The sequence below is a fragment of the Castor canadensis genome, chromosome 13 (genome assembly GCF_047511655.1).
Source record: "Castor canadensis chromosome 13, mCasCan1.hap1v2, whole genome shotgun sequence".
In the NCBI taxonomy this organism is placed as follows: Eukaryota; Metazoa; Chordata; class Mammalia; order Rodentia; family Castoridae; genus Castor; species Castor canadensis.
Window position 1 is genome coordinate 21,142,112 of NC_133398.1, and position 27,156 is coordinate 21,169,267.

General features: G+C 46.1%; 1 long non-coding RNA gene across 1 annotated transcript; it reads right to left on the reverse strand.

Moving 5' to 3' along the window:
• Nucleotides 1–2,935: 2,935 nt before the first annotated feature.
• LOC141415623 (uncharacterized) lies at nucleotides 2,936–26,299 on the reverse strand. The gene is made up of 3 exons (XR_012440618.1): nucleotides 26,203–26,299; nucleotides 4,829–4,964; nucleotides 2,936–2,987 (listed from the first exon to the last, which is right to left on the reverse strand). It is a non-coding gene; the product is annotated as an uncharacterized lncRNA (long non-coding RNA).
• Nucleotides 26,300–27,156: the final 857 nt, after the last annotated feature.

A 27,156-nucleotide genomic window follows, 5' to 3' on the forward strand; every position in this document is an offset into this window, starting at 1 on the left:
GGGTCCTTAAATCAGGATCCACGAGAAGAAGGCTCAGTTTTAAAGACTGGACCTGCACCAGTCTAGTGTGTGCCTGGATACTCAATGTCACTGAGAATCACGCACCAAGGTCTTAGGACTCGCCAAGCAAAAGAGGCCACAGGTGACCCAGGAGGCGACTGATCTGGACTGTGACTTGGGAGAAAACCGCAGCCTGTCAAATGACATCACCTTCCTGGCAACCCTGCCATGGCTCTGTAACATTTTGAGGTCTTGACGTGCCTGATTGAGCTACCTCTTTCTATTTATTTGATTCTTAGTTGTCAGGAGAGGGGAGCTGACTTCCAGGACACTTTGACAGGAAGGAGCTGCTGCCTGGGCTTCCTTGAGGGCTGATTTTTGTCACACAAATGAGCTCATATTTTGAGGCCTGAGTAGTGGGTGAATTTGTTGAAAATGATCAGTTTTTTCCAGTTATTTCTATTGTTCTATAAAACTGTGCCCCCCACCCCCAGTGTTGGCTTCTTTCACATTGCTGGAATGCCCCCTTTCTCATGGTGTTTACGTCTTCTTTCTCCCTAGTTTGGATTTGTCAGCGGTTGATGTATTTTATTAGAGCTTTTAAAGAGTGGGCTCTAGGTTTTATTTATCAGTTGCACTGGGGAGTGTTTTGTTCTCTAATTTATTTACTTTAGCTTTGAGCCTTCTTACTAATCACATTCTTATCATTTCCTTTGGCTTGATTTTGTTCCTTCTCTGGTATATAAACTTGGCTGCTTTTCTCTTTTGGCTGATAACATTGTTTAACGTTCTGAATTTCCCTGTAAGTACAGCTATGTCTGTATGAAAAATTGAAGTGTTTATTATTTTGATTGGCCTACATTTGGTTTAAATAGATAAATGAGACTCTGTACAGGAAAAAGAACAATGAAGTGAAAGAAAAAGACAAAACAAAAAGCAATTAAATCACCCAAAATCTCATTAACCACACACTTTATTCACTCTTTGCGTTGCTGGTAGTATTTGGTTTTTGAGACAGGGTCTCATTGTGTGCCCCAGACTGACCTTGAACTCAAGGTTTTCCTGCCTCAGCCTCCCAAGTGCTGGGATTACAGGTGTACATCACCACACCTGGCTTTTACATTCACATTTTAATATACATTTTCAAAATTTTTCCCTGCAAATTTATATGTCTGGATGTTTTTTTTTTTTTTTACAAAAGGGAGTCACACTTTACACCATTTTGTAGCATGCTTTATTTATCCAAACAATAAAATTAGAACATCTTTTCTTGTTATTAAGCCTGTATCTACACTGTCAATTTTAATGATTCAAGGATTTCTTCTGTTGTGCAGATATCCCATAATTTACCAATTACCTATTATTCGACATTTGTGTTGTTTTTGTGTATTTTATTACCATTTTTAGAATTGTGATGTACGCGCTGGTTGCTGACTCCGCACGCATTGCGTTTTCTTCTCCAGATGGCGGATGTGGCACCGTAGAGTTGCAATCCCCACGCGGTGCGCTTCGAGTACCACATGCAGCTGGGACACTGGTTTTCTCTTAGCCTGAAAGCTCTCCTTACCATCCACGCTCGCCGGTACCAAGTGTTGTCAATCTTTGGCAATTGGTGCGAGAAGAAGCATTCTTTGATATGACTTTATAATTAGCAAGGCTGAATATCTTCACATATTTATGGCCACCTGTTTCTGGACTGCTGTTTTCCTATCCTTGCCCTTTCTTCTTTCTTCATATTAATTTATAAGAGATCTTTGCCCATATGTGTTGCAAATATTTTGACCATTTTCTTATTAGACTTTTAAATTCACTTAAAGATTTTCGCCTGCTGGAATTTTCAAAATTTTGTCAGGTCATATGTCACCCATATGTTTAGAAAGGTCTTATATAGGAAGGTCAAATTCAAATTATTGCACATTCGTTATTTGTTTACGTTTAAATCTTACAAGCATTTGGGATGCTGTTGTGTTCCTCCCTGTGGGTCAATCACCTAGGACTTCATGAATTTGCAAAACACCTTAAAATTCTCTCTCTCTCTCTCTCTCTCTCTCTCTCTCTCTCTCTCTCTCTCTCCCTCTCTCTCTCTCTCTCTCTCTCATTAACATTGACCACGAGTCAGCCTGTCATGACTGTGGCACTTCAAACATAAGTGACAGTGATTCCCTGATCTCCCCTGAACTGATCTGGTCTTGATTTCATGATGCAGATTTTGGACAGAATGACAGTGAGGGACTCCAAATACATATTTACAGCTCCCCACGTATCCCAAGGAACCCCCAGATCTCCAGCTCCTGCATGAAAGCTTCATGAAGGCCAATCAAGTCACAGAGAGCCCCTACCTCAGCACCAGTGTCCCTCCTAGAGTGAGGCCCCACTGAACCCATTCACACCTGTGTGTGCTCCTAGGAATGTCCATGGATGCTCATGGGACCACTGAGGAAGCCAAGGAAGGGGGGTAACTGATGTTCTTGGGTATTAGAGGAGGTCATGGCACAGCCTTGCCATGTACAATTGGGGAGGTCTGACATTGGGGTGCTGAGCAGATGGCACCCCCACCATACAGTCCAGGTCACTCAGGAGCAGTGTCCAGACTCTGAACCTTAATATTACAATGGTTTCTTGCTCATGGAAATCCACTGTGGTCCCAGTGAAGTGACTCTGTGACACAGGCAGCTCTGATCCTCTGGCTCCCATCTCAGTCTGAGTCCCCTCCATGACCACTATGGCAGGAGAAGAGGGACACGGTAGCTTCACACCGAGTTGCACTGCTGTGGCCTGAGAGGACCACATGGGCTTCCACTCCTTTTCAACAAGCCAGAAATAGCTACCTGGCACTGACTAACTTCAGGGGTGCAGCAACATTTCCCATATGCCTGGGGAAAGAGGGGACCTGGGCACCAGTAATGTCTATTGCACTCTTTCCAGGGACCCCTACCTGTGTGGATCACTCCATTTTCTTCTGCTTGGGCCACTGTAAGATATTCATTCTGGAAAGTGTATTAGTAATTGTTACACTAATGCTGTATAACAAAACACTCCAAAAGTCAGCATCTTACAACAATAAGCATTTTGTTTTCTTCCTCATGAGTCTGTGGATTAGCTGGCTTGACTATGCTCAAGGTGCAGATTGGCCTGGCCTGGCTGCAGCTTTGAATTAGATCCAATCTGCTCTTTAGAGGGCTGGGGCGTGGCTCAAGTGGTAGAGCGCCTACCTAGCAAGTGACAAGGTCCTGAGTTCAAATCCTGGTACCACCAAAAAAAAATCCTCTCCTTGGATTGAGTATATTATTCTTGGCATATTCTCATAGTAGATTAGAGAGCCCAAGAGGCCAAGTTGAACCATGTTAGCACATCTGAGGTCTCCACACATCACATCTGCTAACATGACATTTGCAAAAACAAGTCACATGACCAAGCCCAATGTCAAGGGATGGACAGGTAGCCTCTGTTCACCAGGAAGCTGTCAAAAACATGAAGATGTACAATTCTGTTAAGCAGAGCGTGAAGACTTCGGACTGTGATCCAATCCATCATCAGTGGTCTTGGGAAAGCATAAAGTTTGGAGTTCCATAGTTGGAGGTCAGAATTCCAGCTATGCCAGAAATAGGCTGTGTGTCCCTGAGTGAACTCTCATCCCTTCTGACCTTCCACAACTACCTCTGTAAAATATGGCTGGTACCTTTCTCTTGGGGTTCCTCTGCCACTGGGTAATCACAAATAACATTGACTCAGATTCTACACGCATGCCGGCACCAGAAATGCTATGCACATGACTCTAGCTCTTTCTTCCTTCTCACCACTCCACATAAGTGTGGATTAGCATGTGGGGTGTATCCCAACCAGAGAACAGAGTTGGGAGTTGGGAGGCAACCCAGCAGGACAGAGAGAAAAATGCTAGGAAGGAAGGAAGGAAGGGAGGAAGGGGGGAAGACGAAGGAAGGAAGGAAGGAAGGAAGGAGAAAAAGGCTCAATCTCAGTGAGCCTCACCTTACCACAGATCTTCTAAGGACCACCTTAAGGGCCTTGAAAGGGCTGAGTTGCAGAGTGTAGCTCTTGTCACAGTGATCCCTTGCAACTCAAGCTTTCTTCCTGTGACACATATTGGCTGAATGCCAGCCCTTCACTAGGCTCTAAGGACAGGGAAGCTGAGGCATAGAGTGATCCCCAACCATCACTAAATTTATAGCCTGTATTAGTCAGGATCCACCAGAGAAAAAGAACCAATAGGAGATCCTGGAGGATAGATAGATAGGTGGTTGGTAGGTAGGTAGCAGGATGGATGGATAGATAGATAGATAGATAGATAGATAGATAGATAGTAGCTAGATGATAGATAGATAGATAGATAGATGATAGATAGATAGATAGATAGATAGATAGATAGATAGATAGATAGATAGACAATAAAGAAATGGCTCACAAGATTGTGGAGGTTGAGAAGTCCTGAGCTCTGTAGCTGGTATTCTGGAGACTCCAGAAGAGTCAGTGAGGCAGTTCCAGTCCAAGTCTGAAGGCCCAAGAACCAGTACAGCCAGTGGTTGAGTTGAAGCCTTCAACTCATTGGATAAGGCCCACCCACCCCGGGAGAGCAATCTGCTTTACTCAGTGTACCCACTCGAACATTAATCTCATCCAACCCTGACTCCTCAGACATACTCAGAGTAATGCTTGACCCATGAATGGCACCTCATGGGCCAAACTGTCACATAGACAAACCATCCCACAGACTGCCAGGGAAGGCAGAAGCTGAAGGTGTAGATAGCAGCATAAAGACTTCAGTGGACAAAGTTCTAAAGGTTTTGTGATTTTGCCCAGGATCAGTCCTTACCTGGGTGGAAATGCCATAACTGTGCTTCGGTGGCAGAGGAGGGGCAGAGGAACTGAGAGTGCTGTGAACAGGTGAGGAACACATTTTGGTGCTGCCTCTGAATTACATGGTGATGATCAAAGCGATAGACTTCTCCCTGGTGTTTGAGAACAGAGCAGCAATCTTAAGAATTCCCAAGCTAAAAATTCTTGTAAGTAGGGGAATTAGATTTCACGTGAGCCTGTTTGTCAAAAGGTCCCTGAGAACTGAGTATAGGGGCATATGCCAGCAACCCCAGCACTCAGGAAGAGGATCATGAGTTCAAGGCTAGCCTAGGCTAGATAGCAAGACCCAGTTTCCAAAAGAAAAAGTCATTGAGAGTCAATAGGAATGAGTCACCTCAGGGAAGGGTCCTTAGTATGAAGTTATGCTTGCCCATGTCTTTCTATTTTTTTTATGTTGCCAGAAGTCTTTCTAATCCTTTTTTTAAGTTAATTCATTGGATCATCATAACAACTCTGTCAGGTATAATTATTTCTACTCCCTTTTTGCAACTAAGACACAACAGAGTTAAAAACAACAAACAAACAAAAGCAACAGTGCCCAAGTTCACACAATTAGTCATGGCAGGGTCCAGCTTAGAAGCCAGGCATCCTTGTCTCAGGTCTGTCCGGGTCATTTGATTTTATCCAACTAGAATTTCAACAGTGGTTTCTAAACAGTCAACTAGGTCACCTATGTCCTTCAGAGGATCCACTTTGGGGACCTTCTGAAACATCAGGTTAGTCAACTCCTTCTATGATCAGCCTAGAGCTAAACAGATAAGCATTGAAGAAAGCCACCCCCCCTCACCCAACCCACCTTCCAGGACTTCCAAGATTCCTGAAATCTACCCCTCCTGGCACCTTCCTTTGGCTAAAGGATTTTTTGTTGTGCACCGTGCACTTTGAGTGGAGGGTGTGTGTTTGCGGTGAGATGCCCCCAATCAGAGGTTAGCTGAGGCTCCATTTTGCATTTGAGCACCAATTGCCACTTCCCTACAATAAAAAAAAAAAAAACGGGCCTGAGGTCATCGTGGTTAACAGTAAACCAATATTCGCTCTTGATTTTCAAAAAGGGAAGTGGATTAAATCTGCCTGGCCTGCCATGCCCAGCAGAGCTTATGAGAAGGTGACTTTTCCATTAAAAGCCTTGCTCATGTTTTATGTATTTCTAAAGAGTCACAATTTGAACTTATTTCTTCCGCCCCCTAATAGGAACCCCAGAGTTAGTATTGATAATGTCACATGCAGCCCAGAGGCCTCGGGAGGTCATGGCGGGCTGACCAACTCTTATGGGAAGTGATAAAATTGACACCGATCTGCTTTGAAACCCAGAGAGCTGCCCTAAGAGTTCAAGAACAGAAAATGTGAAAGCAAACCATGAGTAAATCTTAGGCAAATTGATAGCAAAGATTTAAAGAAAGGAAGCCAGTAAATAGGCTGTGTTTAAACTCTGAATCCACATTACAAGGGTGGGTTAAAGGAAGTGACCCTTAGGTTGGAGTGAAAGTGTGTGTATGAAGTGGTCCTTCACCAAAGTCACTCTGTTTATAGCTGAATCCTCCTCTGCCAACCGATTTACCAACAGAGACCCCGAGCAGAGAGGAATCTCCCTTAGCCTCTCAGTTAGACAGTGGCAAAGTTAGGATTTGAACCTGACTCTGCCCAGATTAATACATGTGAAGGAGTTAGAGTGACACCAGGCACACAGAAGGTACTACACCCAGGCTGCCTGATGTTATTAGTTCTATTTTTATGGTTGCATTTCAAAGCCTAAAGACAAGTTGGCTTGCTTTCTCATGGTCTGATGTCATGACCCCTTCAAAGACTTTTCATGGTGTCACCTGAAAATACCTCCGTTATTCTGGAACCTCAAATTGATGTGTTGCCAAAAGTGGGTCATGGTAGACAGTGTTAGCCAACATTGACTAATCCCCTACCCAGTACTGTGCAGTAGTAAGTTTTTATTATCTTGCAATTTGCCTTCTTTAACTTACAAACACATGTGAACGTCTTTCCATATCAGTACTCAGAGCTCTCCCTGCTGTTCACAATGGTCCCTGGCGATTGTACAGCTCTGTTACAATGTGTTTAACCATGCCCTCTGGTTGTTGGATATTTGAGTTCTTTTCAGGATTTTTTTTTTTGTGGAGTTGGAATTTGAACTCAGGGCTTTGCACTTGCAAAGTAGGTGCTCTACTATTTGAGCCACACCTCCAGTCCACTTTGTTCTGGTTATTTTGGAGATGGGGGGGTCTCATGAGCTATTTCCCTTAGCTGTTCTCGAACTTCAAGCTTCCTGATTTTAGCCTTCCAAGTAGCTAGAGTTACAAATACGAGGCACAGGCACCTGGTTTCTTTGCAGTTCTTCATGATTCACAACAGTGCTGTACTGAGCTATTCTGAGCATCCTGGTACAGCATCCTACATGCATATGTTAGTGTTTCTGTCCCATTGATTCTAGAAGTGGGATTACTAGGTCTAACAGTGAGCACATTTAAATCTTTGATAATTAATGCTCTCCCCAGAAGTCCCACTACACTTCCATCAACATTTCTCTCCATTTTCCCTAAAATAGATATACCAAAATTTATTTTTTACCAGATAGGTGAAAATGTTATTTAATTATGCTTCTTCAATTATTAATGAAGGTGAACGTCTTTTTGTATACTTCTTGGCACATAAATCTATGTATTTCTGTGTCTCCTCTTCTGAGAATTGCATTAGTCCATTTTTATCCAGTCATCCTTTCCTTATTAATTTGTAAATAGTTAATATCTTATGTTCACTAACACTTGACTTATTATATAGGTTGTATATATTTTCTCCTTACATGTCTTGTGTCTTTTATCTGTGTTTATTGTTAATTTTAACAAATAGAGTTTTAAATTTGGGGGGTCACACAATCTGTCACTTTTTTATTGTGGCCTTTCATGTTTTTTGAAAAGTCTTCCTTCCCCACCCCACTCCATAATTATGAAAACATTTTTCTACATGGCAATTTTGTTATTTTTGTCCTTTACGCTTACGTCTTTAATCCATCTGGAATTTATTATTGTTTGCAACCTGAGGGAAGATCTGGCTGTATTTATTTCCAAATGCAGAGCAGTTGATATGGCCTCATTACTGAAAATTCACCCTTTCCTCTTCTATCTTTAAATTTCACCCTTGCCATACATAAAATTCCCACCTGTACCTGAGTTTGTTCCTAGATGGACTTTGTGCACATTAGCATCACCTGGGTGACCTTGACTCCCCCATCCAGGTTCCCACTCAAGACTAATTGAATGAGACTCTGAGGGTGAGTAATTAAGTGGACGGTATTGCTTAACTGCTCCAGGTTGAGATCTAGCACTCTCAGGCAGTGGTTCTCCAAACCACCTGGGAGGATGTGATGACCAGGCAGAGGCCAGGCCCTATTCTCTTCCAACAAGCCTGGGCCTCTGCCTTCTTTAGTTGCCTCCCAGGTGGATTCTGACACACCAACATCTGATCGCCACCATGCCAACCTTCTCGAAGCTTCCAGACAACCACAATTCAGCAGGCAACCCCATTGCCCCACTAAATCTAGGGTGAGACCTGTTTTGGAAGCTGCTCAGGCAGTTTGAAGGTGCAGCCTTGTGGTAGTCAGTTTTTCATTGCTGTGACAGAATACCTGAGGAAAACAACCTAAAAGGAGAAAAGGTTTATTTTGACTCATGGTGTCAGAGGTTTCAGTCCGTGCTGGTTGGTTCTGTTTCTTCCAGGCCAATACTGAGGCAGAGCATCATGGTGGAAGAAAGCGGTAGGGCAGAGATGCTCACCTCATGGCAGCCGGGAGGCAGAAGAAGGAGACCACTTGTGCTCACCAGCTTTCTCCTTTCCCCCCTTTTTATTTCATCTGGGTCCCCAGCCTTTTCACCCCACATTCAGAGCAGTAAATCCTCTCTGGAAACACCCCCACAGACACACCCAGAACTGTGCTTAACTAATTCCAGTCAAGTTGACAATTCAGATTAACCATTACAAGCCCTGCTTAGGCCTGGCCTGCATGGAAGCGTCCTTCCCTGGGAGTCCAAGGCAAGTCCCTTGGGGTCACAGCCTGCTGTACCTGCTCTCTCGTGGAGTCCCAGATGCTCCTAACAACTGAAGAATGCCCAGGCTATGGCTGGCTACAGAGTAAGGCTCCTGATGAGGCTCAGGACCAGGAAAAGCTATTCCCATGCGGGGAGGAATTCTACACTGTGTATCATACCTTGCCCTGTAACCAAACCTAATTATTACCAGCCCCCAAATACTTCCTTCTGAATTGGCCATGAAGGTTGAACATTCCTGTGAACGGGGCACAAAAAGCAGGGCCCCTCCATCTTGCTTTGTGCTGCTTTGTTCTGTTGCATTTAAGCACCAACACCCCCAAAGTGGTCCTTTTACATGTTTTCCACACAAATCATCCACTTCAGCCCTGCCTTCGCTCTGCTGCTCTTTCTCAGCACAGCCCACTCTGTCCCCTCCCCAGCCCTTCACTGCCTGGCAATCCTGCCCTACCCCATGGCAGGCGGCTCTCAACACATTGGAACCACCTGGGGAGCTTTTGAAACCTCCTGAAGCTGAAGTCCTGCCCACACCAATTACAGCAGCCCTTGTGGGCAGAGCGGGGGCTTTGGGAGCTCTGAGAGCAGGCAGGTGGCTACCAAGTGCTGATGGGGGTGGGACCCAGTGGCCTCTAATTTCATCTGCCCCCTCTGAACATACACATATCTCATAATTGTTTTCTTGTAAATAAAAATGTTACCTGTTTTGTTCATCTGGAAGTCGGTGCAAATACATTCAACATTTAAAAAGTACAAAGGGTAAAGGGGAAGGCTGCCTCCCACTCTTTGCTCCCCAGCTGTCCATCCACCCTCCTGCCCCTCCCAGGGGGAGAGCATCAGTGCATGACTGAGGGAGCAGCAGTCTTGACATCACAGGGACCTGGGTTTGATTCAGGCTTCCTGCCTGAGATTGGACTAGTCATTTCCTCTCCAATCTTGTTTCCTTCTCTGTAGAGATAACACTACCTAACTCTGGGTGTGGTGCAGGAGGATTAGAAGGTGTTTGAATTGTCTTCTGCAGCCTAGCAAAGTACCCAAATACTTGGTGGCTTATAAACACAACCCTTTTGCATGCTCACAGTTCTGTGGCTTAGGGATTCAGGCCTGATTCTGGTCCATGAGATGTCCCTTGGGGTTGGTCTCCTGACTGGTAAATAGGCTGAACTCTGAGGCCCAAGTCAGTTTCACTCATGTGACTGATGCACTGGGTTCTTCTCCCTGCGTGGTGTCTGTGGTCTGGAGGTAGACAGTCCTTGAAGCAGGAAGGTGGCCATGTTAACTTTTAATGACTAGACATCATTTGACTCATAGCTTGAGGTTAGGAGGTCCAAGATGGAGGACCACATCTGGTGGGACCATCTGGTGGGACCATCTTGCTGCATCCCAACATGGCGGAAGGCATCACACAGGCAAGAGAGAACAAGAGGGCTGACCTCACTTTATAACAAAGCTACCTATATGGAAACCCACTGAAAGTCCCCATCCCTGCTGTCTACTCTCTCCCTCCCCTCTTCCCTGCTGGGCCCCCTGATCTGCTGTGTCCACAACCTGAAATTCCTCCTTCTCTCTCATTACCTCATTGTCTTTCTGCCCAAATCTCTGTTTGCCAAGAAATATCTTAAATGTCACATTGTCTCTGGAGACTTTTCCTACCTCCCAAGCAGGAGGACAAAGCACCTGTGTTGGAACACAGGCTGTGTCACAGGCCCACTGTCAGCCAGGGATATGAACAGCATGGGGAGAGGTGGAGGGCCCAAGGGGCAGTAGCAACAGAGTGGGGACAGGTGAGACGAGCACAGCAGGGCTTTCCCTAGACTGAGCACAGAGCCAGTGAGCAGGAACTCCACAACCAGACCGAGCAAGGTCTCAAAAGTCCTGGATGAGTGGAAATTCCATTCTCCAAGCAAGAGGGGGTGCCATTTCAGGCCTTGTTAAGGGAGGAGAGATGCGATTAGACACACAGGTGGTCCTGCAGGCACCAGATGCACACAGACCAAAGAATCAATGTCTCACCATGGACGAATTAAAGTTCTGAAATCCGGATGGTCACAATGAGACAGTCCCTGGTGAAGAAGGGGAAACTGAGACCTGAGAGGGAAGGGATGACCCATGGAGGGGATGTCACAGTCCTATGGCCATGCAGCTGGATTCTAGAGAATTTGTCCGCGAGCCATGTGTCTGACATGGAGGTACAGCTTAGCATCACAGGTGGAATGGCTGATAGGTCTGATGAATGCCTCTCCAGTATTATTGAAATTTATATACCTCCCATCTATGGATGACACACAGTGAATGTGTCATTTAGTAGTCACAGCGGTTGTTTTCGACTGGGAATCTGAGAGTCTGTCTGGCCCCTAGGTTAACAAAGATGAAATGGAAGGACACCTTTCTAAACCCACATTCTGAACATGGAGCCCCCATTTGAAAGAGGCCCTGTGCCACTCACTTACATGTGACCTGGGCAAGGTGTCAACTGCCCCTGAGCCATATTCTAGGAGATGAAGCAGTCACCATAAGTGATTCAACTCAGACCTCTTCTAACCTTGAAGGCCAAAGTCCCTTTGACATGCACTGAGTCATTCACTCATCAACATGTAGTTCTGAAGGCCCACCAGGGGCTAAGGATACAGTAAGACCCACTGTCCTGTGGCTTCTTGTCATGGGGACACACAGACATAAAGGAAACAAACAAAGCAAAACAAAAACAAATACAGCTTGTGAGAAATTTCATGAAGAAAACAAGTGGGTTGCTGAAAGAGACACCAGGCAGGCAGCAGATTGATTTAGGGGTGTTAGTTAATGATAGCTCTTGAACCCCAAAGCATGCTGGACACCAGCCTAGGCCTTTATGCTTTGCTTAATAGAGTTGGTCCAAAACCAAAAAGGGTGGAGTGACATAGGAAACCAGACATGGCACATGGGTAGGCATCCACGCTCTCTGGGGTTTTGTCTCCATAAATTCAAATGTTAACTTCCCAGTGGTCCAACTCCATTACTTTCTAGTTGTAGCAGCGAAGAAAAGGGTTCTACAACTAGAACCCTTAGCCCTTCTGTGCCTCGGTTTCTTCATCTGCACAATGGCAGTAGAAGGACCGTTCACCACTGGTCCACCTGCTCTGCATTTGAAGGTACAAGTGGTGCTGGCACTGAGTATTGGAGGTTGTTCCTCCCCCATTCCTCATCTGGGGTCCCCATAGACAGTGGGCTTTGCGGGTCTGTAGGATGGAGTTGGCTGAGGGTTCAGGTATGACCTGTCTTGGTTTCAGTCCCCCAGAATTGAGGATTTGCAGCACGTCATTATTGGGGAAGCGAGGGAGACACGTTAGGGAGTGGGGATGTGAGGAGGAGGCAGCCTATTGAGGCTGTGTTACCAAGACCATTGCCACTGCCAGTAGCTGGAGCCTCACTTCTGCCAGGGAAATCTGGAGCTAGGGCAGTACACCGCCTCAAGTTCAGCCCACCGCACATCACGGGCACCAGCTCCCTGCCTTCACTGACTGAAGGCTGTGGTCATGATAGGGGAGAGTAGCCACTGCCAACAGGCCTGCCCTCAGCCTAGAGGCCTCAGAAAGCCCTCAGGCATGCAGGTTCCAGAAGCCAGGGCATATTCACCACAGTGGTTCTGATGAGCAGATCACATGGGCTCAGCAGCTGGGAACAGAGCCTCAGGGCGAGAAGTGGCACTGTCAGGCAAGCATGAGACCAGCAGGCCTTTATCCTCTACGACTGAACTACACGGGAAGGCGAGATGCCTGAGGGCCTTAAATACAAAGGAGTTCAGACTCCTTCTAGGACAGTAGGCAGCCCCTACATTCAAAGAAGGGTTAACCCCATTGCCAGGGTCCCTGGAAACTTCCCAGCCTGGCCCTGCTCCTGCTGTCCTTATTCCATGGCCTGGAGGCTAATTCAAAGCCAGGCCAGCCAGGAGCTTCCCTCAAGACCCAAACTCTAAGGGCAGCTGAGAAAGAACACACCGAGAAAACCACATGCATGAGAAGTGACACTGTCAGGGACATTCTCAGGTGACAGCAGGATCTTGTACTCATAGTACCAAGACAGGCCATGACTACTGAAGGGCCGGACGTGCAAGTCAGGACTGGAGCTGAATCGCTCAGTGCGACAGGCCAAGAGGGTCTTCTCTACCCTTCGTGGATCCCTCCTCGGAACAAATGTCAAGCAGCTATTAAAGACTGCTGTTTGAAAGGACAGCCACATTGCCGGTACTCCCAAGGTAGTCACACAACTCAGTCATGCCCAGGCACTGCCTAGTGGGGACCACAGTGGGAAAGCCACAGTCCTTTTGAGCAACTTCACACAGAGCTAGTGCAGTCACTGTGCCAGGCCCCCCTTCATCATCTCCATCACCTGCAGGGGCCATCTGCAGGATCCAGAGGAGAAAAAGCAAGCTAAGAGATGTTAGGGATTTGCCCCGGTAGCAGAGCTGGAATGATAACTGGGGGGCTATGGATACTGTGATTCAGGGGTCTAGATTTGGCCAAGCCAAGTGTCAAGTATCAGATAATTCTTTCAGAGCTGGGAACCCCTGCAGGGGTGAGGGCGTTGCCTTCCAGCAGATCTTGAGGGGAAGAAGGAGAAGGAATGGGCCCCAAAGTTAGGCACCTTCTGAGTGTTTGTGTCACCACAATTTATAGGTGAAACTCCAAACAAGGAGGAGGGAAGGAAGGGAAGCAAGAGATAAACCACATCAGACAGGGATATGATTCCCTGGGTGTTAGCACCTGAGACACCCCACGATCTGCAAGGACACCCAGAAGAAAATGCAGATGCCAGCACTGTTATCAACAGCAGTGTTTTCTGACTTGCACTCCATTCAGGCGGTCTGCGTATGGGCGCGGGTGTGCACGTGGTGGTGTGTGCTCTGTGGATGTGTGTGCGTGTGGGCTTGTGTGCATGTACACATCTGTGTGGGCATGTGTGCATGCTGTAAAGTGTGTGTGTTACTGTATAGTCAGTGGACATGTGCATTGTACACACATGAGAATGAATGCCTATGTGTGTGTTTGCATTTGGGCAGTTGTGGCATGTCTGCGTGTGCTCGTGTCTGTTTGTGACACATACTCACATGCATGCATGTGCCTGTGTGTGCCTACCCTTGCCAATGTGAGTGGCACATCAGTGTGCAGAGGCAGCACACACAGGTCATGGTCTTCAAATCTGGAACACTGTGGCACATAGGAGCTGACATTGAACTAAGTCAACACTACAAACTTGGGTTCTTGCTCGTGTTGCTTACTGTCTTATTCTGACAAGAGACAGAGTTTAGGGTCAGTTGTTGAAAGCAGGGCCCTGTTTTTTTGCTGCAGAACTGGGATTATTCACTTCTCTTGTGGGCTGTCACTCCTCTTCTGCCTCATTCAACCCAGCCACGCTGCCCTTCTGCAGGTCCAGCACCATTCTTCCTCCTGGGGCCCTTTGCCCAGGTGTCCTTCCTTCATGAAACGCATCCTCCTGTTGGCCCACACCCTTCCTAAGTTTCAACTTTCTCCCTTCTGCAGTTTCGAGGTCACCTCCTGGAACCCTTCCCTGCTCACTCAGTTTCCCCCACCCTCCCCCCCACACTCACACACACTTTTTTTGTTTTTCTAAAAAACAGCTTCAGTGAAATATAATTTACATACTAAACAATCCACCCACTTAAAGTGCACACTTCAATGATTCCAGTAAATTCATAGGGTTGTGCTGGCATCACTACCATAATTTTAGAACACTTTTATCCCACAGAAAGAAACTCCATAACCATTAACCGTTCCTCCCTCTTCCCTCTCCATCAACCACTACCCTACTTCTGTCTCTATGGATTTGCTTATTCTGAACAATTCTGAAATGGAGCCATACTTTGGGTGGTCTTTTATGATTGGCTTCTTTCATATAAGTGATGTTTTCAATGTTCACCGTTCAGGACTTTATTCCTTTCATTGCCAAATAGCATTTCATCATATGGATAAACCACATTTTATTTATCCATTCATCAGCTGATTGGCATTTAGATTGTTTCCATCCACTTTTTTTTTTTTTTGCTATTATCAGTAATGGCACTATAAACACTTGTTTACAGGTTTTTGTATGAACATAAGTATTTTGGGGGGTATTGCTTTATTTTGGGGTTGCCTTTTGCTATACTAAGGATTGGACTCAGGGCCTTGCACTCTGCCACTTGAGCTATGCCTCAGTTCTTTGCGTTCAGTTTGCTTTTCAGATAAGGTTCATGCTTTTGACCAGGCTGGCTTTAGACCACCATCTTCCTAATTCCACTTCATTAGTAGCTGGGATTACAAGTGTGAGCCACCATGCTCAGTCCACAGTATGTTTTCATTTCTCTTGGATATATGCCAAAGCATGGGATTATTGGATCATGTAGTAACTCAATAATTAACACTTTGAGGAACTATCAAACTGTTCTCCAAAGTGGCTGCACCATTTTTACTTTCCCACGAGCGATGAATGACAGTGCCAACTGTTCCTTGTCCTCACCAGCACTGTCATTGTCAGTCTGTTTTCTTACAGCCATAAGCAAGGTGTAAGAGTGTGAAGTAATTTCTCCCGTGCTTTTGACTTATATCTCTTCGATGACTAGTGACGTTAGGACCTTTCGTGGACTTATTGGCCATTTGAATACCTTCTTTAGAGAAATGTCTATTCAAATCCTTTGCCACCTTCTTACAATTACTTGTCTTTTGGTGATGAGTTGTAAGAGCTCTTTATGTGTTTCTGGGTACTGGCTTTATCAGATATATGATTTGCAAATACTTTTTCTCATTCTGTGGGTTGTCTTTTTTCTGTGGTGTCCTTTGAAGCAGAAATGTTTTTATTTTGCTGAAGTCCAACTTTTTTTTTATTTGTCATTTGTGCTTTTGACGTCATATTTAAGGACATAAAACTTTATTCCTGTACTCAAGGACACACAAATTTATTCTTGTACTTTCATCTGAAGTCTTTAGCTCTTACATTTAAGTCCATGATCCATTTTAAGCACGCAACAAATTTTTATTGGCTGGCTACACTGGGCCAGGCCCTACTCTAGGGCTGGTTATGTAAACCTTCATATGTACATACAGAACACGTGACCTCTCTGCCCTTAAAAACTGACATTCCAGTGGAGAAATGAGCTGGTGCAGGAGCCCCAGCAATGAAATCATGTGATATTTTCAAGAAACTGGGAATGAGAGGCTGGTGGAGTGGCTCAAGTGACAGAGCACCTGTCTAGCAAGCGTGAGGCCTGGAGTTCAAACCCCGGTACCATCCTCCACCTCCCAAAAAAGGAAACTGGATAATACGAATTGCAGGATTTGTGGAGCAAGTGTTACAGGTAGCTGTGGGACCCACGGTCACAGGGCCTAGGTAAAGGGACCTTCTAAATCTGCCTGGTTTATGCATTGCAAATAATTATTATAATGTTCAATTTAATGTATAATGTTAGGTTTTTGTGTAATTACTATTATTGTTATTTATCATCTGCTTCTAATCTATTTATCTCACTCCAGGGCCCTGAGCAGACATGAACAGTCAATCAGGGAGTTTTCACCCCTAAGCCTTTTGTGTCCTTCTCCAGATAGTCCCTACCAATCGATGGAAGTGCATGACAGCTGAGAGCTGAGACCTGTTTTGCTTTCCCAGCTGGCTACTTTCTTTACAACAATTCTTATGGAATTAATTTGAAAGACTCTTGAGAAAAAGGTACCCATACAAGGCTTCCAGTTTCCTGGCCCCAACTTCCCCAGCCACTCCAATGCTGGCAGCAAGGTTGCCACTGGAGGAGTATGGCACCTTTCTTCACAGGGAGGTTCGTGTGCTAGCCTGACAGGTAGGAAGTAGCAGAAAGTGTGCTGACAGGACCTGAGCGAAGCCCAGCGGTCAAGTGCAAAAGCCCTCACAGATGAGATGATCCCATGATAATGTTATGGACAGTCCAACCAGGTCCCTGTGAATGGCTTGGCCCCTTGAGCATTATTTTTCCTTCCATGTTGATAAGATAATTATCTTATTGATTGATAAGATAAGGTAATCCATTCCTCTGCCGGCTCTGCTGAAACCTCCTCATCTTCATTATCTTCTGCCATGTGCATCTATGGGGACTACTGACCCTGATTCAGCCCCAGGGCTCCACACTGCACTAAGCAGCAGAGAGAAAACTCAGATCTTTGCCTGTTTGGAGACCAAGTTAGCTGTCATTTTCCTAACTGGGCTCTCAGATTCCTAAGTCACAGGAAAATCCCATCCCTTTGTGTGTGTGGAGGTGAGTGGTGTCTATGGCTGCTTTGATGGGACCCTCCTGGCAACTATTCTTCTGCCATGAAGGCTCTTGTGTAAGGAACCAGCTTTTTGAGAATTTTAACAGTAATTAACACAATCTGCATTTGAAACTGCAGGTGGGATGTATCTCCCATGTCACCTCCAACCCTGTCCCTAGGAAGAGGGGCACTCAACAGCTCTACCATGTCTAAAGGCAAAGGGAGAACTCTATTCATGGAGAGAGCCCTCTACCAGCAATTAGGGGACCTGGGCATGTGTCATTGGGCAAGTCAAGCCACTCTCTGTGCTTAGTTTTTTCTAGATTAAAAAAAAATGGTGTTGACTTGGACAGACTGCATTCTGAGTTGCTGCACACTTGGGCAACAGCGGCCTCCTGGGGATGAAGTGCTCACTTTGGTGGGGAATGGAGAAGAGCGTTAGCTCCCAGCTTAGATCTGCTAAAACTACCCAAGTCACTAGCCACATGGGACTATTTAACTTTAAATTGATTGAAGTGAAATAAAATTTAAGAGACATGAGCATATTTCAAGTCCTCAATATCCACAAGTGTGGCTAGCAGAGCCTGGACTGGAGTTTGCAGAGGTGAAACACTATGCTTATTATAGAAAGTTCCAGCTTACAGCGCTGGTAGAGATAGTGTTTTTTATCTACGTTTTTTTTTTTTTACAACAATCCATTGAGGTGAGGGGAAGATGCTAACAAGATGGACAGATTCAGTTCCTGGTCTGTGCTTCTGGGATGCTTTCACACAGTTCAACCTCTTGTCAAAGAAAACATCATTCTTTCCTTTTTTTTCCTAGTCAGGACAATTGTGGTCAGAAAAACAAATAAATTTGCCCAAAGTTACTCAGCTGGCAACTGAGCACTATACTGCACTGTGGCAGCAGGGCAGAGACAACTAACTGAATATTTGCACACTCTAGATGAGGAGACAGGCTCAGAGAAGTCACACGTGGTTTGACCTGATTCCCCCCCAACACACACACACACACACACACACACCTGCAGTGGCTCAGCAAGGCCTCCCCAGGGTTTGTAGAAGCTGGTCCTGTGCTACTAAAGGATTATTTCTGTCTGGGAAGTGACAAACCTGGAGAAAACTTGTGCTTTAGCGGTGATGGAAATGAAAAGGTCTAATTTGTTAGTCAGAGACATGTCACTGCTTAGAGATAAGAGTATATTTGAGTCTTTATTCTCGGTGATGAATGCATTCCAGCGCCAGCCTCCTTCCAATGCCAGCCTCCTTCCAGCACCAGCCTCCTTCAGGTGTGTGGCCCCATTCCATGGTCTAGGAACCATGAATCTGGCTGTAGCAACTGGCCCCATTCCAAACCCAATCCTGCCTGATCTCGTGGCCAACGCCACTCAGTTTTTGTTTTTGTTATTGTTTTAATCTAAGTTTTAAGGGAAGTCTGCCATGGAGGAAGGATGTGTGTGTGTTCAGTGCCCACCCCCGCCCCGCCACCCCGTTATCTGCAGCTTTATTTTCCACAGTTTTAGTTCCCTGTGGTCCAGGATAACATATTTTGAGAGAGAGAAAAAAACCACATTTTTATGGTTTGAATCTCAAATAGCCCCAAAGGCTCACATTTTAAAGGTGTGGTCACCTGATGATAGGCTCTGGGGAGGCAATTGGGTCCTGAGGGCTCTGACCTATTCAATGAATTAATCCTTTGATGGACCCATAATACAATGACATTATTGGGAGGTGGTGCAAACTAGGAGATGAGGCCTAATCAGAGGTCACTGTGGGCATGCCCCCAAAAGATATATCTTGTCCTGGGCCCCTTCCTGTCGAACTCTGCTTCCTGGCTACCATGAGATGAGCAGCCTCCTCTGTCACAAGCAGCTTCCCCTTGCCTCAGGCTCAAAGCCATGGAGCCAGCTGACCTTGGACTGAAACCTCCAGGCAAAATATATCTTTCCATCTTTATGTTTTTTTCTCAGCTATTTGTCGCAGCAAGATAAAACTGACCAACACGCACAGGTTGTTATATTTTCTTATGAGTTATCATTGTTAATTTCATAGTGTGCCTAACTTATAAATTAAACTTTATCATGGGTCTCTATGCATTGTATAGGTAGTGGACCGGGGAGGCTACATTTTGTGTGTGTGTGTGTGTGTGTGTGTGTGTGTGTGTGTGTGTATGTGTGTGTGTATGTGTGTGTGTGTGTGCAAGTGTGTGTGCGCACTCACATTTCACCGTGTCTGGGCTGTCTCTGTAGATCAGAGAAATGTGGGAACCCCTGTATGAAGCAACCTTCTAAGTGATGTCTGCCCACAGCCCTGCGTGGGGTGAATGTTGGGAAACCCAAGTCCTGAGCCCCTCTTGGCTCTTCTTCCTTGAGCCTTTCAAGTTAACAAGAATTTATTGTTATTACTATTGTGTCTGGAGGATCAGAAGACAAAATGAGCCATGCCCCATCCCCATGAGAGCACTGTGAGCCCCACATCCTGTAAAGGGACAGGCAGTTTCACAAGTCATGGCCCCCTGGGGATATCTCAAAATGCCACAAGGCCAATACCCAGGAGGCTTTCACAGGACTGTGTATATGTTCCTGCAGAGATATGTTAAGAGACCACTCCACCCCTGACTTCTGACTCCCCTTCCCAACAAAAAGAACCAAATAAAAAACTCCTCTATGTAAACATCAGGGAGCTACCAATTTTCCAGGCTCCCTGTCTGTCTCTAGGGGCAGTTTTTCCTTTCTCTCTAATAAATCCTAGTTTCTATGCTGACCTTGTTGTCTCACAAGTCAATCCACTGCCTCAGGAACCAATTCTTTGGCTTACGAAAGCAAGAACCCTCAATACTGGCCCACAACATTTCTGGCAACCACACAAAGGGACACCTCTCCCGGACCAAGGTCAGTACACTGAGCACCAAACCAGCAGGAGTTTGCCTAAGGTGCGACCATAAGCCTCTGGCACCCTGCTACATACTCCTGCTGGGGGAACCCCCTGCTGAGGACTAGCTGAAAGCAGACTTCCCTGTGCCACTCCTCCTGCTCCCCCCCCCCCCGTGTCTCTCTCTCTCTCTCTCTCTCTCTCTCTCTCTCTCTCTCTCTCTCTCTCTCTCTGTTCCTGTCTTCCTGAGGGACTTTCCAGTCATGGTATCAGACCAACAGCTCCTAGCCAACTTTGGCCTCACGGGATCCAGCTCTGAGGGTACTTTCTGCTCCCTCCCTGCAACTCAAGACCGAGCCCGGGGTTGATTTGGGTGCGACTTTATGCTACGTTGGAGGAGGCCTGTTTAGTTTCGGCACCTGGCATTCTTCTTCCCCTACCTGTCGGTACCCTCTTCTGCCAGAGGCAGCAACCGAAGAGTGGAGATTTGTGTAGCTGACAGTGTTCCAGTACCATTTAGTGGGAAAGATCTGAACGCATAACTAATTGTTAATCTCTCAAGTGTGGGTCATGTGTCTTGGCTCTGTTCCCCCTCCCTCACCTAGGATGTCAGGTCACCCCTTCTGTCCTCACCAGATGTGGCAAACATTCTTCCCAGACCTTTGGGAGCAGACACTCTCTCAGTCCTCTTGCTGGTTCCTAAGTCATCTCTGTCTTCCGCTCCCTCTCCAAGTCTGTCCTTACCATGACCCCACCTTCCCATGGGGACTATGCTCTCTGTCTTTCTATGACCTCTTTGATTTCCTTCGGCATTTACTCTACCACGCTCTTCCATAGAAAGTGTCAAAGAGGAGGGCAGCGCAGGAGACAGCCCCGGACCCCTCTGGGACCATGCCCCATATGTAAGGGCAACCATCAGAGGTCTAAGTGCTCCCATCTCCAGACAGAAGGCGGGGTGCCTCCTCCCTTGGATTGATGGGTCTCAGGGCCTCCTGTCCAGGCTCTACTCCATATCGAAACTGAGGAGCCTAGGGTTGCCATAATGCTAGACAAGCAAACAGTCATTTTCCTCCTAGACAGTGGAGCCTGCTTCTCTGTCCTCCCTTTTTCTCCAGGTCCCAGGTCCAAAAATAAAATAGTCATTTGGGGTATATCTGGCCAGCCTCTTGAGTGTTATTTCACCTGGCCACTGGCCTGCTCCTGGGGGAACCTCCACTTCTGTCACTCTTTCCTCGTGGTCCCTGAAACTCCAATACCTCTGCTGGGGCGAGACTTATTGTCCCAACTTAAAATCCAAATTCTACTTCTCCCCAGGGAATACTTCTGTTTCCCCCTCATTGAAGAACAGGTAGATCCCACAGTTTGGGCTGATGGTACAACTAACTGTCAGTTGAGCAAAAATTGCTCTTCCTATACAAATAAAGCTAAACACCCTCCTCCAGTTCCCCCATCAAAATCAATATCCCCTAAAGCCTGAATGGTGACAGGATATATTGCCCATTATTAACTCCCTAAAACATCAGGGACTTTTAGTGGAATGCTCAAGCCCCTATAACACTCCTATTCTTGCTGTCTGTAAGGGGCTAAATAAATGGAGGTTGTTTCAGGACCTCTGAGTCATTAATGAGGCAGTTGTTCCCCTTCATCTGATTGTCCCCAATCCCTATATTCTATTGGTCCACATACCCCAAGAAGCTCAATACTACTCTGTGCCAGATCTAAAGGATGCCTTCTTCTGCATTCCTTTACATCCTGATAGCCATCCTTGTTTGCCTTTGAGGACCCCACCAATCCCTCACAACAGCTGACATGGACAGTGCTGCTTCAGAGACAGCCACCACCTTTTTTGGGAAAGCCCTAACCAAAGACTTAATGGATTGGCAACACCCAGGGGTCACCCTTCTCCAATATGTTGATGACCTACTCTTGTGTGGATCCACTGAGCCTCTTGTTTCCAGAGCAACTGAATCCCTTTTGAACTTTTTGACCTCTTGAGGCTACAAGGTCTCAAGAGAAAAAGCCCAACTATGTCTTCCTCGGGTTACGTACCTTGGCATGATCCTGGAGGGACAAACCTGTTCCTTAAGTCCTGGATGGATTAAGCCAATTTTGGGGTATCCCTTACCCCAGAACTTGTGCCAGCTGCAAGTCTTTTTGGGGGTCACCAGTTCTGTCATATTTGGATTCTGAGATATGCAGGCTTAGCCAAGCCCTTATATAGGCATCTTAAAGAGGATCAACAAAACTCTCAGTCTTATCTTGAATGGGACCTGGAGAGCAAAAAGGTTTTCCAAACTCTCAAACAGGCATTCCAATCGGCTTACCTACTCAGGACTGTTTCCAACTATATGTGTATGAAAAGGGAGGCCTAGCTCTTGGGGTACTCACTCAGCTCTGAGGGCCTACCCCACAGCCAGTGGAATATCTGAGCAAGGAAATAGACAATGTAGCTAAGGAATAGCCTGGATGCTTAAGAGCCTTGGCAGCAGTCTGTCTCTTAATCCCAGAAGCACAAAAACTAATTCTTGGCCAGCCCCTGACCATATACACTCCTTATGGTCTGGGAGGACTCCTAACCTCAAAAGGGGGACTATGGCTGTCAGTTAACAGACTGCTCAAATACCAGGCTCAGCTCTTAGAATGTCCAGCTGTAAGCCTCTGAATTTGTTCAGCTTTAAATCCGGAATCCCTTCTGCCCACAGAGGAGAGCCCAATCACACACTCATGTGAGGAAGTACTAGCTGAATGCTACTGGCTAGGCCTGACCTCCTCGATCAGCCACTTCCAGATCCAGACTTCACCCTCTTCATGGATGGGAGCTCATCAGTACAAGAAGGAATTAGATGGGTGGGGACAGCTGTGGTGTCCCTCACTCAGACCCTATGGGCTGAGCCCCTGCCTCCTTCTACTAGTCCCCAATTGGCTGAGTTGATAGCTCTCACCAAGGCATTACAACTATCTCAGGGGAAAAGTGCCAATATCTATACAGACTCTAAGTATGCCTTCCTGGTCCTCCAGGCCCATGTGGCTCTTTGGAAAGAATGAGGATTACTAACTACAACAGAATCTCCTATTAAACACTCTCAAGCAACCCTAGACCTCCTAGAGGCAGCCCTACTCCCAAAGCAGATGGCAGCAATCCATTACCCTGGACACCAATGATTTGGGGACAAAACAACAAAAGGAAACAATAGAGCTGACATGGCAGCAAAAGAGGCTACCCAAAAACCTTATGTTCAAGCCCCCCTTCTATGGGAACAATACCACTACCACCACTCCCGATCATCCTCAGTACTTGCCCACTGAACTCCAACAGGCCACTGAGCAGGGGTATCACCTAAACCATAGGGAATAGTGGATTAATCCTGAGGACAAGTTATTTCTTCCACAAAGCAGCCAATGGGAAGTCCTCAAAACCTTATACCAATCCTATCACTTAGGGATTCATAAGACTCTCTCACTGGCTAGCCAATTATTTGAGGAGGTAAAACTCAAAGATATCCTCCAAGATATTATCAGGGGGTATGAAATTTACCAGTGCAACAATCCCTGAAACTCTGCCCTGCCTGTCCCTGGGACCCAGAGAAGAGGCACATATCCTGCAGAAGACTGGCAACTTGACTTCACTCACCTGCCAGGAGGCCCAACCTCTAGATTACTCCTGGTCTTGGTAGATACATTTGCTGGATGGGTAGAAGCATTCCCCATTCCTCTGAAAAGGCCCAGGAGGTAATTAAGGTCCTTATTAATGAGATTATTCCTAGATTTGGACTTCCCTGGACTCTCCAGAGCAACAGTGGGCCAGCCTTCCCAGCCAAAGTCACCCAGGGGATCTCTAAGGTTTTGGGAATCCAATACCACCTTCACTGGACCTGGAGACCCCAATCCTCTGGTCAGGTGGAACAGGCCAATGGAACTGCTTAAGAGACATTTGTCTACATTGGCTCAAGAAACTCACCTCTGCTGGCTAAGGCTCTTACCGCTGGCCCTGACCTCACTCAGAAATACCCCAAACTCATTGGGTCTGACACCATTTGAGGCACTATATGGGAGACCTTTTCTTCAAAATGATCTCCTCCTGGTTTGGTGTCCCACACCACCCAGCTAGCCAAATTCCAACAGATTCTTTCTGAGCTAGAATGAGATGAGCCAAGGCAAGACTCTTCCCTGCTGTTTTGCCCAGATGATATGATCTTAGTTAAACTTCCCTGTGCCTCTCATGGCCTCTCTGAAGCTCCTTGGGAGGGGCCATACCCAGTCCTGTTATTTACCCCCATAAGAATTAAGGTTGCTGAACTGGATTCCTGGATTCACATCTCCCAAGTCAAATGTTGGACACCGGAGCCTGATGAGTCCACCCCAAAACCACACTCAGCTTCACTAGCCTACTCCTGTGAACCAGTGGAAGACCTCAAACACCTCTTCAAAAGAACCACCTTGGACATGTAACTTATGTTCTCTCTCCCTCTTTTGTTACATTCTTGTTCCCCTTATCTTGAGTGTTGGTTTGTGAGTGACCTCTCTCCAAGTGGATATGGCTCCAGTGGATATGGCTCCTTAAGTGGCAGGTAGTTTATCTTGTGTGCCCCGTTCCTCATGCTCCACTTACTCTCCCAATCTGTGTCTTACTCTGCCCTGTAACAGTGGATCCCTACCCCCTTTGTAGATGCAAAGTATATCACCCCCTTTCTTGGGGCAATCAACTTGATTTATATGTCAAACAAGGACCCATTTTCTGCCTCCACAAGGAACAAACCTACTTAATGGGACCATCTTGGCACTCTTGTTATATCTGTTATCCAGTGGTGCCTCCTAGAGATTTGGGTCTGGCCCCTGTCCCTCTTCCTCCACACATAATGACTCTTCCTTCTTCTCTAGTTACACCCATACCTCTTGATAACCTGAGTCCAGTGCCTATAGACCCACCACAGCCACAATGTCCCTACATTCTGCCTATCCCCATATGTCACAAAGATGTTACAGAACAGAGTCCTTTCCTGTTATACAAATAGGAGAAAATATTCAATTGGAAATTTAACAACTAATAGCTATTGGGGTCATACAGATCCAGTTTGCCCTATGGTGACAGGCCCTGTCTGCTGGGTGTCTAACCCAAAAAACTGGCTTGAAAGTGTCCCTTGACCCAATAAGACTTATGACTTAGATCCCTGGATATACAGACTACTTAATTCCACCCATCATCTCCTAAACTATACAAATCCCTCTTTAGCCAAGAACTGCCAGCTGTGCCTCTCCCCAAATCTCTCACAGGTATTGGCTACCCCAATGGACTCACTTGGAACTTCACCAGGTAAAATAGCAGGCCTTCTGCTAACAAGACCCAATAATATCAAGGTAAAACTGACCCATCAAGCCCTCCAATGCCTCCAAAGCCTACATGGGTTGAGGCCACTGGGGAAAATTCTTAAAGAGCTTTGTGTTAAAACAATGCTGTCAACTGATCTAACTGATCCTCAGTGGTCATCTTTTCCTGGAACTTATTTTGTTTGTAGAACCTCAGCCTATGCTTGCCTGCATCCCAATTGGAGGGGAATCTGCACACTAGCCCTTCTAACCCCTAACAACCAATCTTTCCCTATTCCTCTAGCGGCCTACACTCAATCAAAGAGGGCCATTCAAACCTTTCCCCTACTAGTAGCCATGGGGATCACCACTGGAATGGGTGCTGGCATCAGATGCATTGCCTCATCAGTCCATACTATCAAAAATTATCAAAAGAATTTTCTGATGACATAGAATAAGTTACACAGTCCTTAGGGGCTTTACAAGACCAAGTAGCTTCCCTTGGATCAGTAGTGCTCCAAAACAAGCATTCACTTGACCTATTAACTGCTGAAAAGGGTGGAACATGCTTCTTCCTGAATGAAGAGTGTTGCTGTTATACTAACAAATCTGGGGTGGTCAGAGACATGGCCTGACAATTAAAAGAACACATTATAAAAAGGAAACAGAAATTAGCCAATTCATGGTCCTTCTGGGACATCATGTGGAGCTGGGCTCCCTGGGTATTACCTCTAGCTGGTTCCCTCTTTATGCTTCTTCTAGCATTCCTATTTGGGCCTTGTATACTACATGCTCTTTCCAAGTTCATATGTCAACAGGTGCAAAAGATAAAATTCCAACTCTTAGTTAAGGAATACTCACCTCTGCCAACTCATGACCCCTCTGTCCAATTCTATCAGAGTCTCCTGGAGACCACACAGGTCAACCCCTGAGATGAGAGCCCCTGCACTTCCCCTCCCCCTTCCACCCCACTGTCAGCAGGAAGTAGCCAAATGAGACACTGCCCCATTTCCCCAACAGCAGTTGGTTGCTCATCTCAGAGGGGGGCTTGTTGGGTCTGGGGGATCAGAAGACAAAATGAGCCAGTGATCTCATCCCCCATGAGAACATTGTGAGCCCTACATCCTGTAAAAGGACAGGCAGTTTCACAAGACATTACTCCCTGGGGATGCTACAAAATGCCACAAGACCAATAAACAGGAGGCTTTCACAGGACTGTGTATACTTTCCTGAAGAGGTATTTTAAAAGACCACTCCACCCTGACTCCTGACTCCTCTCCCCAACAGAGTAACAGAGTGTGTTCTTACAAAGATATGTCAAAAGACCACTCCACCCCGACTCCTGACTCCCCTCCCTAACAAAAAGACCAAATAAAACACTCCTCTATGTAAACAACAAGGAGCTTCCTGTCCATCTCTAGGGATAGCTTTTCCTTTCTCTCTAATAAATCCTAATTTGGGTGCTGACCTTGTTTCATGAGTCAATCCACTGCCTCATGAGCCAATTCTTTGGCCCATGAAGGCAAGAACTTTTGACACTGGCCTGCAACATTACAAAAGTTGTGACCTGGGAAGTTCAATGGGTCCTGGCCTTGATGACACCTTCAGTCAACTGGTAGTGACTGCCTGGAGTGCTAGATGGATGGGGAAAGATTCCAAGGACTCCAGTAACTCCCAATTGATTGCTCATGTCTGCCTGGGACCAGTGACAACATCCTACAGTAAAATGAATAAATAGTGTGATAATATAAGTAACATTAATAGTAATTACAACAAAATTTTCCTGGTCAGGTCATTGGGAATCAGCACATAAAA